At 58.8% G+C, this 11,548-nt stretch overlaps 1 long non-coding RNA gene across 1 annotated transcript; it reads left to right on the top strand.

Annotated features, from left to right (window-relative positions):
• Nucleotides 1-1,671: 1,671 nt before the first annotated feature.
• Nucleotides 1,672-4,332, top strand: LOC141567138 (uncharacterized). Its single transcript, XR_012489533.1, has 2 exons — nucleotides 1,672-1,913; nucleotides 4,010-4,332. It is a non-coding gene; the product is annotated as an uncharacterized LOC141567138 (long non-coding RNA).
• Nucleotides 4,333-11,548: the final 7,216 nt, after the last annotated feature.

An 11,548-nucleotide genomic window follows, 5' to 3' on the forward strand; every position in this document is an offset into this window, starting at 1 on the left:
GTGCCACACGCATGCCGGCTGAGCACGTCCTCTTTCACAGACAGGACCACCGGCCTCCTCTGGCAAGCGCGCCACCAAATGGCAAAAGGAATGAAGTTTGCCGCCTCTGGACTTCATCCCCATCTCTGCGATGGCTTCCCTGGGAGCCGCCCTGAACCAAACCTCCCAGGGACCCCCTTTCACACCCCCCTTTCACACTTCCGCCTCCTACCAGCAGGAATGCCCAGTGTCCCTCCTGTCATGCACTGGTGCCAGCCCTGGTGGCCCCGCATGGAGCCCATGGGGGCATCTAGCAAGTGAAAAGGGAATGGAGAGTGTGGATACACACCCCAAGAGGCTCTCACCTTCACCAAACTCCCGTCATGCCATTCCCCGCAGGATCTGAAACACGCAGGAAGGATGGGACACAACACTCAATTGCCTGAATCTGGAGAGAAGCTGGAGGTAAGGTCAGCATTTGTAAGTGCATGCGTGCTGTGAGTGAACAACAGGCTGTGGTTGACTCTAGCTTCCTAGGGGCCAAGGCAAAAAGGGGAAACACACTCCACTGCAGTGTATCCACGGCAGCACCGGTGAGAAAGAAGCCAGGCACTCAGGAGGAACGCAGCTTTTTTGTTCAGGAGGCCTGAGAGGCTTTCAGCTATCGCTCCAGGAAACGGATTTCTGGAGCTGCTTTAGGCAGTCTCTGAAGGCTGCACAGTGCCATGGAGGGGACACTGGCCGGGGCATCTGGGTCACGTAATCCCAGTGGGAATTGGTTTGCTTGGTGGTCTGTCTCAGTTTTCCCATCTGGAGACAGGTGATGCTTCGTGCCATGTGTGAGCAGCTGGGGAGGCCCTGGCAAGGGGCCGTGGCATGAGGCTGGCTGCGTGGCCATGAACCAGGGGGCTGTGGCTCGCCTGCCCAAACGCGTGCTCACCGTGCGTGTAATTTAGCATCATTGTTTCATCAGTCACAAAATCCAAATGGAAAAACAGACATAAATACGCTCGCCCAGGGAGCTGTGGAGCGAATGTGGGCTCTGAGACGTAAGTGTGGGTGCCTCAGCGAAGGAGCTGCAGGGTCCCTGGGGGGTCAGAGGCTGAGCCTGGGCTGGGCGGTCCCAGCCAGTTCTGAGCAGCAGGAGGGCCCTACGGGGATCCTGCTCTGTCTCTTCACAGATTCGCTCCTTCCCCAGGAGGCCCAGAAAAATCCATGGCCTGAAAAACCAATTTGGGTTTCAAGGCCAGCCTGAGCCAGCTGCCCCTACCAGCCTGGGGTGGGGTGGGGGAAGCCCCTGGGGTGGGGGGCTGGGCTCCACGCAGCATGGTGGGAGCCCCACTCAGCAAAAGGGCTCAGGATGTTTGGAGGCAAAGCCCCAGAGGAGGAGGCCCAGGCTCTGGCTTTGAGACCCTGGGCAAACCCACCCCTGCCTCAGTTTCCCCTTCTGTACAACATATATTTCTGTAAAAGTAGTCATTGTCCCGAGTGTCTGGCTGGGGTGATAAGAATGGGCGCCTCCAGCTGCGCAAATTGTAAGGTGGGGGAAGGGGGCCTGTGAGTCCAGCCCGCAGTAATGGGATGGCCCGAAAGATGCTGTTCCTGGACGGTGCTGTGTGTCTGCGGCTGTTGTGTGACACCCACACCCCGCCAGACTTGTTTTCAAACGGCACTTCCTCAGCCAGCGTAAACGCAATCCCACGCGTGCCAGCCTCTCTTCTCTTTCCCTGCCAACCTCAAGGGTGGCACTGCGGCTTCCAAAATCTCATTACCATCACCATTTCCCGTCCCCGGCAGCTCCCTCCTCTGCTGCCCCCTCTCCTTTTGGAGGATAAATTTCTGTAGCAGCCAATTACAGCCATTTGATGTGCATAATGATGAAACCGTGGAAATTGGAATTGACACCTCGGAGGATCGCGGAGGGAGACCACCAGGTACATGAATCGAGCATTTTCTGAGTTTTCTCCCATTGCCAACCAACGCGGGGCTGGGCTCGGCTGGCGGGGGGTGGGGGGGCATGGCCGGTGGGGGACGTGGGCAGCCCGGCGCCTGCTCTAAGCACCGATCAATTACAGCGCAGACAAGCCAGTGTCACATGTGATTCACAATGTCAATTTCATGCTCGTGGTAACCATTTAAGAAAGCGCCGGGCCGGTTTTACATTTGATAAGAAATCAGCAGCGTTTGTGTTTGTAAAAAGACCGATCACAGAGTGTGACAGGTCCCCGAGATTGCCAGCCAGCGTCGAAGGCCCGTCTGGAGTCTGTCAGGGACCCGCAAGTATTTATTTCAAATGGGTTCCCCCCCGCCACCCCCCTCAAGCCAGGACGTGAAAATAAACTGTCAGTCTCTATTTACAGCTGTACAAGCTGGAAATACAGAGGATTTTAGGTTAAATTGTCAGTTAACAGAATTCAAAATAGAAAAAAGAAATGGGCCTCGCTGCTTTTATTGCCCATTTTGATAGGGAAAGTCATCTGCTCTGGGACGGTGGAAGGAGCCAACAGAGGTGGGGGCCGGGCAGAGGGCTCCCAGCGTCAGGCGGAATCGGGCAATATTAGGGCTAATTAGATGGAGACGGGAGCTGTGGAGCTGCCCTGGCTCTCGCCTTGCTTCTTGCCAACGTGCAGATTTAGTGTCTTCAGGAGCGTGGGCACGGCTAATCCAGCCCAGATGACATCCTTGGGCGCTCGGCTCCTGCTAAAGAGCTGGGAGCTGCCCGGACTTGGTCTGGACAGGGGCCCGTCGGCTCTGCCCTGACACAGGGACACAGAGGCTGAGGGAGGGCCTTGGGGCCGTGCCCACGGACCCATTTCCTCCCCTCCTGGTCCAGGATGGGGTCCGTGGAGCCGGTGCACGACGGCCCTACTTAACTACCAGAGCTGTGCCTGGCTGGATGTGGGTGTGAGGTGCGGGTGCAGCCCTGGCACGAGGACAAGGAGGCAGGTTTCCCATGGCATCTCCAGGGCAACCAGCGGACAAGCAGGCTCACTTCTCTGGTTTCCAGGAGCTAAGGCTCCTTGGCACAAGCCTGGTAGGCAGGGGGGCTGCAGGCCCCAGGGAGCTCGCTGCTCCAGGCCTTGGCGGGAAGTGGCTGCATGGGGAGGAACCGCACTGAGGAGGCTCGGCTCCATGTTAGGGGCCCAGAATGTGACTTTGGAAGCCTTGGTTTTCTTATCTGTAAAATGGGGCGAGACAGGTGCTAAGAAGTGGGGCCTCCTACGTGCTGTGTGACCATGAGCCCTTCCCTGCCCTACCCACCTGCCTAAGAGGAGTGAGGCTTGGGCTGTGGATGGCAGGGGCTTGATCTCATCTTTCTGTCAGCGGAGGGCCCCTCCCCAGCCCCTGCTGGGCACCAGTCGGCTGCATCCAGTACCAAGCCTCTCTCTCAGGGGCCTCGGCGGGGAGCACAAAGAACTCAGTTCAGCCACCATCTAAGTGGCTCGAGGAACCCAGGAGTGACACAGAATCAGGGCCCCTGGCCTATGACTCCCCCCCCCCCGTGGAGCCCATGCTCTGAAGACCCCTGAGGCTCTTGGCCCACCACTTCTTGACAGGTTGGGTTTCAGCCCGTTTAATGCCCAGACCTTGCCCAGCCACGGGGGCTGGCGCTGCAGTGGGAGCCTGCCCACTAGGTAGGAGGCACCGTGCGCACAGACCCCACCCACCTGGTTCCTCTGGGGCCCCAGATGTCCAAGCAGCCGAATCTCCATGGGTTGGGCGAGTCCACCAGTTGCCCAGGCGTCATGAAGGCCACGCCTCAAGCAGGGGCGGAACCAGGAGGTGGGGGCATCTGCAGAGAGGCCAGTCACAGCAGATGGGAAGCAGAGCCTGAGCGCGATGTCCCGGCCATGTGGCACCCTTGAGGCCGGCCGGGCAGGCAGCCCATGGTACTCTGCCACTGGCACGGGAGGGGATGGGCAAGCCTCTGTCTGGACAGACCCACTGCTCCTGGGAGCCCCTCCCCTCAGTGAACTTGCACTTGTACAGCCCTCTGGTTTGCAAACAGGCCGATGTGGTTTCTCACAAGGTCTCCAGTGCGCCTGGATGCCCACCAGACAGAGGAAGACCCAGGCTTGAGGAGGTCGGGCACCCAAGGGTCACGGGCACGCAGACCTCCTGACACGTGAACTCCTGCTCTGGGGGCCACCCCTGTCCCCTACCCTGGCCTGGAGAAGCCAGAGGGAAGCAGTTCAGCAGAGGTCATAGGACCCCAGCCGCTCTCACTCGAGGGTGGGGAGACTGAAGGTGGGCAGGCCTGGCCGTCCTGTCCCATCAGCTCTGCTTGCAGCAAACTCCTCAGAGCCGAATCCCGCCCGCCCGCCCGCCCTCCGCAGGGCAGCCACAGGCCCTGCCAGCCTACAGCATCCCTCCCTCTGTCATGCCCCCACCTCCTGGCACCTGCCCCTCCCCTGACACTGTCCAGGGCTCCACCTCAACCCTTCCCCCACCCGCCCCCTCTCCAGGTGGCTTTAAACACCGCAGATGCCACCCACCCTCCCTCAGCCCCAGTGTCTGCTGAGCCCATCTAAGCCTGTCTTGTCCCCGCCCACACGTGGCCTGCTGAGAGTGAAACGTGGCCCAGGAAACTGAACTTTCTGTTGTATTTAACTTTATTTTAAATTGAATATGAGAACTAAAGCGATGTACAATGTCTCTCCTTCCTTTAATTACAGGGCTGAGCATGGGAGTGGGCGGGATTGTGGGGAAACGCTCCGGCTTTCCAGACCTCGGCCCAAAACAGAGCAGAAAGCTCCTCACCGACAGACTCGTGTACACCGACGACGGCTTGCAGTGAAATATTTGGGATCTATAAACAGAATGTAACATTAAAACAATGCCACCTGTTTCTTTTGACCTCTTTTTTTTAACATGGCGACTACAAAATGAACAATCCCAGATGTGGCTTGTGTGGTATTTCTACTGGACGGCACTGGGCCAGTCTCCTGTTTCCCCGTGGCTGTAACAAAGCACCTCCCACCTGATGGACAACAAGCAGAGCTGTCTTTTCACTCTGCCCCCGTCTGCCTGCCGGTCACCCCGTCTCTAAATCACTGGCCTGTCACGACCTTTGTCGCTCTGTCTCCCTCCCGCTCAGATCCCCACTCCACTCTGACCACGCTGGCCCCTCCCTGAGCCTGAGAACATCCAGCTCCTTCCCACCTCAGGACCTCTGCACAGGCTGCTCCCTCTGCCTGGATCGCCCTCCCAATGCTGCCTCTGCTCCACGTCACCCCGAGAGACCACCATGCACAATGCACCCCCACCTCACTGCGCCCCCCATCACACACTGAGTCCCTGCGTGCGTGTCTCTCCACTCCTACCCAACTTCACCACGCCTCCCCGACACCCGGGACAGCTCCAGGCCCAGCATAGACCTCCACAGTGTTTGTTGAATGACTGAAAAACCTCACCCTGCCCCACTCACCATGCAGATGTAGAGGAGTCCTGAGGTCAGGTAAAAAGAATTGGGAAGGAGCCAGGGCTGCGGGGGAGGAGGCACATAAAGCCGGGTGGTGGGAGGTGGAGGGGCCCGGAGATGACGATGGAGACCCCAGCTGGAAGGGAGATGTGAGCCCCAAATCACAGCCTGGCCCTACGGACAAGGCTGCACCTGTGTTGGCCTCAGAAGCCTCGGCTGCTCCAGACAGGCACAGAGGGTGCCCAATGCCCCATTCCGCCCTGGGCAGGAGGACCCCAAGTTGGTGGACTGGACACACCTGGGCTCCTGCTGCCCCCACCCCCGTCTGCCTCCTGTGGAGGCTGCCCTGGGGACCCCCACCCTGGAGAAGCCTGCGAGGTGGCAGGGGCGGGGGCTCCTGTCTCCCGCACAAGCGTTGTGGTTTACTGACAGTGCAGCTTATCGATTTGTTAAGAGCTTTTGTACTTCCCTCCGTTGGGAAGCAGTGTTCTCTCGCCCTGTCCAGCAGGGGCCCTAGGTGAGAGGTTCTCTCCCCTTCACCATAAATTTCCATCTGGGTCTCCGGAGTGTGGGGCCGGGCAGGGCTGCTGAATGGTCTAACGGCGCCTCTGGGTCAGGCCAACCAGAGCCACCGCCACTGCTGAGAAAATCACCCCGAACCCACTGGCCCGGCAGGTCCCCTGATCATACCCTCAGCAGCTCCAGGGCCCTGGGGCAGAACTGACCAGGACCCCCTGACCCACAGAGCTACAGCCAGAATTGAACAGGGCCCAAAGCTCCGTGGAGGCCCCCGTCTCTTAGCCTTCCCGAAACACTGGCCACCCCGGCTCAAGCCGTCCATACATCCTGCCTCCGAGCTTTCCTACGAGCTGTCCTCTTGCCCCACTTGTCACCGCGACCCACCATCTTCATGATCCAGCCCAGCTGACCTGCCCACGGGGCCTCCCTCACCTCCAGGCCAAGCAGGCCTGTCCCTGGCCTGTGCACCTGCTCCACTCTGACCCCCACCTCGTGACACATGGTCTTAGCCTGTTTTGGGGTCCAATGCCCAAGAGTGGGAAGAGGCTCCTGAGGGGGTCATAGAGTCTGCATGGTCTCCAGAGCCCCTTCCCAGGCTGCCTGGGGGGTTGGGGGATACTACGCCAGACCTGCCAGCTTTCTAGCTCATCGGAGGGGAGCCCTGTTGGTTCTCTGTTCACAGGGAGCCTGGGTTGCTCCAGGCCCTTCCCGGTCACTGTCCTGTGAGGTCAGCTCTAGGGGAAGAACAGAGGCCTAGAGCAGGGAGGCCCTCTGCCCGGGGACCCTGTGCCCAGTCAGCTCCCTGCTCTGGTCAAAGGTCCCTGATGGGCAGGTGCCTGGGGGGCCGAGGGGGTATTGCCAGGGCCACTCTGAGCAGGCAGGGGTGTGTGGCTGTGCTCAGACAGTGCCCAGCCTGACAGAACCACACGGTCAGCAGGGGCCCAGCTCCATTCCAAATATAGCCCTGGCTGAGACCCCCTGCCTGCACCGGGTCTGACTGAGGCTGAAGTGGTGGGGGTCCCCCAGATTAGGTGCAGAGATGAGGTCAGAGAGTGGCCAGGCCAGCCCCAAGCTCCCCATTCACCCCTGGTTGTCCTCAGGCTGCCCAAAGGCTCTGCAGCAGCCTTGAGCACCAAGGGCACCCAGGGCCGCCATCACACCTGGCCGTGTGAGGCCCTTAGGTACACGAAGACGCCACACAGCTGGGGCCAGAGCCCTCGTCTTGTTTCTCCTAATTATATTTTCTGTACTTTAAACACTTGTCCAATCATTTAAAACAGATGTTCAAACAAAAATTTGTACTCGGATGTTCACAGTAGCTCTGTTCAGAGCCAAAAGGTGGACACAGCCCGAACATGCACAACAAGTGGAGGAACACAGCGCGGTTGGTCCACGCCATGGGGCAGCGTTCGGCCAACAAACCAGGGAGGCACTGACACCCGCCACCACGTGAATGGACCGAGGACAGGACGCTCAGCCAGCGACCACTCGGGTGTGATTCCATGCACATGACACATCCCGAATGGGGACATCCAGACAGCAAGTAGCTTGCTGGTGGCCAGGGGGTGGAGGGAGAGAGCGGGTGATTGCAGGTAGGGATGGGCTCCATTTGGGGTGGTGAAGGTGTTTCAGAACAAGAACGACAGAGGTGATGGTGGCCCAACCCAGCGAATGTGCTAAATGCCACTGAGCCATGCACTGATGTGGTTTGACCGGCGACTTCCATGTGATGTGGGGGTCGCTCTGAAGTCGGGAGGAGCTGGGGCTCTGACCTCATGTGCTTGAGCCTTTTCTGCATTTTCTAGGTCGGCACCGTCCAAAAGAAACACCGCATGCAGCACATTTTCTAATTTTCACGAAACCACGATAGAAAGTGAAAGAGACAGGTGATGTGATTTAAATAATATATTTTATTTAACTTAATACACCAAAAATACAATCACTTCAACATGTAACTGATATAATATATTAATAAGCCGTTTGCGCTCTTCTCACAAGAGTCGAGGAGCTGTGGGTACTTCCCGCTTTCCTCACACCTCGGTTTGCACGGGCCACCTGTCTGGTGCTCTGTAACCACAGGTGGCCAGTGGCCCTTGGGGACGACTCTAGTGTCGGGTGGGGGGGGTCCCACCATCACCCATCTCCACTTGGGGTCTGGAACTTCCCATTAATTCTCCCAGGATTCCAGACCACCTCAGCAGGCAGAGGTGAGCACAGAGGCTGAGCGTCACCCCTTTCCCGGGACCCAGGGCCCCCAGCACATCTCCCCACTGGCACCACTCACACTGCCCTCGACCCCTCCCGAGGGCTCAGCGAGTGCGAGACAACTCGTCGCTGGCCGGTTCCATCAGGTATCATCACCCACAGGCCCCACGCCCCACCGGAATCCCAAGACAAGGCCCAGGTGTGGAACCCCTGCTGGCTGAGTACTCCCACATCCCAGCCGATGGCTTCCCCCTCACACCGGTGGGACGGGGGCTTGGGGGAGTCCTGCCCTCCACCCAGCATGACACCCTTCTCCTCCCAGGCCACGTGTCATCATTCACCCGTTTTGCTGACACTCCAGAAGCACCTCCACTGTCTGTGGTCCCTTGTGAGCCTGACATGGTGCAGGTCATGACAGAGCTGACAGCTGGGGTGAAAAAGACTGAGCAGAGAGTCCTTGGTGAATTCTCCAGTTGGGGGGCAGGCTGGGGAGCGAGAGGCCTCCGCTAAGGAGCAGCACTGAAGCAGAGATGGGAGGAGGCGTCCAGGGCCCCAGGGCTGGAAGCACTGGGGAGCCCCAGCATAGCACGTGCAAAGGCCCGGGGGCCTGAGCGGGCTTGGAGTCCTCAAGAAGTGGTAACTGGCAGGTAGATGTGAGTGGAACGTGTGAGGGGAAGGGGTCACTGGGACTGACCAGCCTGGGGCCCTGGAGACTTTGGACCCGGGAGCAACAGAATCAGTCAGGTCTGCATTCTTACTGTCCTGCAGCTTTTGATTTTCATTCACATGACACAGAACTCCCCGTTTTGCAGTGAACAGTCAAGCAGCATCTGGCACATTCACCGCGTTGGGCAACCACCCCTCTGTCTGGGTCCAAAACATTTCCAGCCACCAGAGGAGACCCCACGCCCACCAGAGTCACCCCATTACCCCCGACCCCCCCCCCCCCCCGGCGACCACCCGTCTGCTTCCTGTCTCTGCAGATGTGCCTGTTCTGGACATTTCACACAAATGGAATCACACGCTGTGTGGCCTTCGGGTCTGGCTTATTTCACTCAGCCTATGTTTTTTATAGCTTTTTATTTTTAACTTTTTATTTTGGAAGAATTTCAAATTTAGAGAGAAATCGCAAGAATCGTACACAGGACTGCACGGCCCCTCTGTCCAGGTTCCCCGGGGTCCAAGGACATCCGTTGTAGTGAAGGACCCTGTCCAGGGTCATGTATTGGTCAGCCGGCCGGCAGGCCCCTCCGCTCCCCTCCAGGGTTCCTGACTTGGGCAGCTCGACACTGGAGGCTGCGGCCTCCTCGGGGCAGCACAGTGTGTGGACGCGCGGCGCACGTACATGTCTAGGATAACAAGACCATGGAGCGCATGCCTGACCCCTCCCCCACCCTCTTGTATTGCCCATCTTTGGAAATGAGAAGCCTGGTCCCATCATCTTCAGGTTGCTCAGTCTCCACACATAACCTATCTCCTGGCTGCACAGGACACCCTCCCCACAGGGGCCCTGGTCACTGCCAGGCGGCCTTCCCACTGGCAGGGAACGTGCATGTGCATGTCCAGAACTCACTCTGTGAACAGTGACGGGGCAGGAGAAGGCTGCAGAGGTGAGGGCTGACAGCACCATAGACGAGCACAGGAAGCGTGCATAGCAGGGCTATTGCAGCAGCCCAAGCCAGACACCAGCGTGGAAGGCAGGCCTGCTGCTCCTCGTCACACGGTGGAATGCTACACAGCAATGAACACAGGACCAACTACAGACGACACAACACTGTGAACTCAGCCGAAAAATCCACACACCAAACTTGCACACTGGGTCACTCCACAAATAAGAAGTGCAAAAGCAGGGAAAACTAATCTGATGTGATCAGAGCAGCAGTGACGCTGCTGGAAGGGGCCAGGGGCCTCCCAGGGGCTGGGAGGTCCTCGTCCTACATCTGAGGGCTCCATGGGCTCACACACAGGAAAACTGATCACGCTGCTCTCTTGATATGTATGCACTTTCTGTATGGACTTCAATTAACGAAGAAAAAGCATCCAGTTGGAAACTGAGATCTCCAGGGTCTCTTTAAACTCTGCCATGTTGTGTCTGCATCTAATCCCCATCAGCAGCCCTCAGTTTCCCCATCTGTCGAATGGGCGCACATTCCACTCTTGATCCCAGCTGATACCTCACAAGCCCAGAGCCCCCGACCCCTGCTGCTCCCCCTACGTTGGGGTCCCCAGTCCCCGGGTCCCCAGGCCAGGACGAGCCAGCAGGGCGCTGATCCTGCAGGCCAGCCGATTAGCACACCGTGGGCTGTTCTGTGAGCGAGATACGCCAGGCAGGCGAGGGCGCGGGCAGAGGAAGGGTTTATAATGATGATTAGGCCCGAAATTGGCGGAGATTTACAGCGCGGGCCAGGAATGGAGGGAGAGGGGCCGGCGCTGGGAGCGGCCTAATGGATCCGTCACCTCGTTCTGCTGCTCAGCGGGCCGAGGCCGGTCACCCGGCTTTCCGCTGGCAGCACAAAGCACTTCAATTTCGTTAGGAAATGTATCAATTTAACTGACTTGAGCGGCACACTGAAAAACCTAATGAATCTGGACTCAATTTTCCGCCACACTGCTCCTGAGAACTGTCGGAAACAATGTCTGTGGTCGGAGGTGACGGGGTGGCCGCCGATAGGCCGCCTGGGCGCCCCTTGCCTTCCCACCCTGGCTCCCTGCCCGTCCCTGTCAGGGTTAGTGGAGAGAGACGGACCTGTCTCCACAACCTGGTGACAGCCCAGCCCGCCACTTCCCTAACAATGATGTCATTATAGGTAAATTGGCCTCCATTTCAGCAGGATGATAGTGCTAATTGAGTGAGAAAATGTAATACAGGGAGCTGTTGTCTGCAGCTGAAGGGAGGAGGGGACAGACTAAATGGCCCACGATTGTTGGTGGCAGGGAGGCAGATGTTGCTTTCTGCTGATAACTGCACTGACATATCTCGGCTGGTCGTGCAGCTTCTGCCCGGAGACTCACGGCACTGGCGGCAGATGGCCTCACTGAATGGCCAAGGAGGGTCCGGGCAGCCTGGTGGCGCAAAAGGTGGCCCCCTGGAAACCAGGAAGGGGCTCCAAGGACTCCCCCAGGTCCCCTGGGGGACCGGACCCAGACTTCCTCTCTGGGAGTGGACTGTCTGAGGCCAGAACAGGGTCACTGGAGAGTTCTGGAAGAGAGTCTGGGTGGCGTGCGGATCCCAGTGCTGGGGGAGGAGGTGGCGGGAGGACACGGCAAGGAGTGGACCCTCTAGTCCAGTCCCTCGGGCTCGAAGCTGCTCCAAGAGTGGGGGGGGGGTCCCCGGGTAGGGCGTCTAGGACACAGGGCTGGAGGGACCAGGCTCCCACAGGGCCCCCTGCAGAGCTGGCCCAGACGCCTGGCCCAGAGCCTCAC

This window comes from Rhinolophus sinicus, linkage group LG10 (genome assembly GCF_036562045.2).
Source record: "Rhinolophus sinicus isolate RSC01 linkage group LG10, ASM3656204v1, whole genome shotgun sequence".
Lineage (NCBI taxonomy): Eukaryota > Metazoa > Chordata > Mammalia > Chiroptera > Rhinolophidae > Rhinolophus > Rhinolophus sinicus.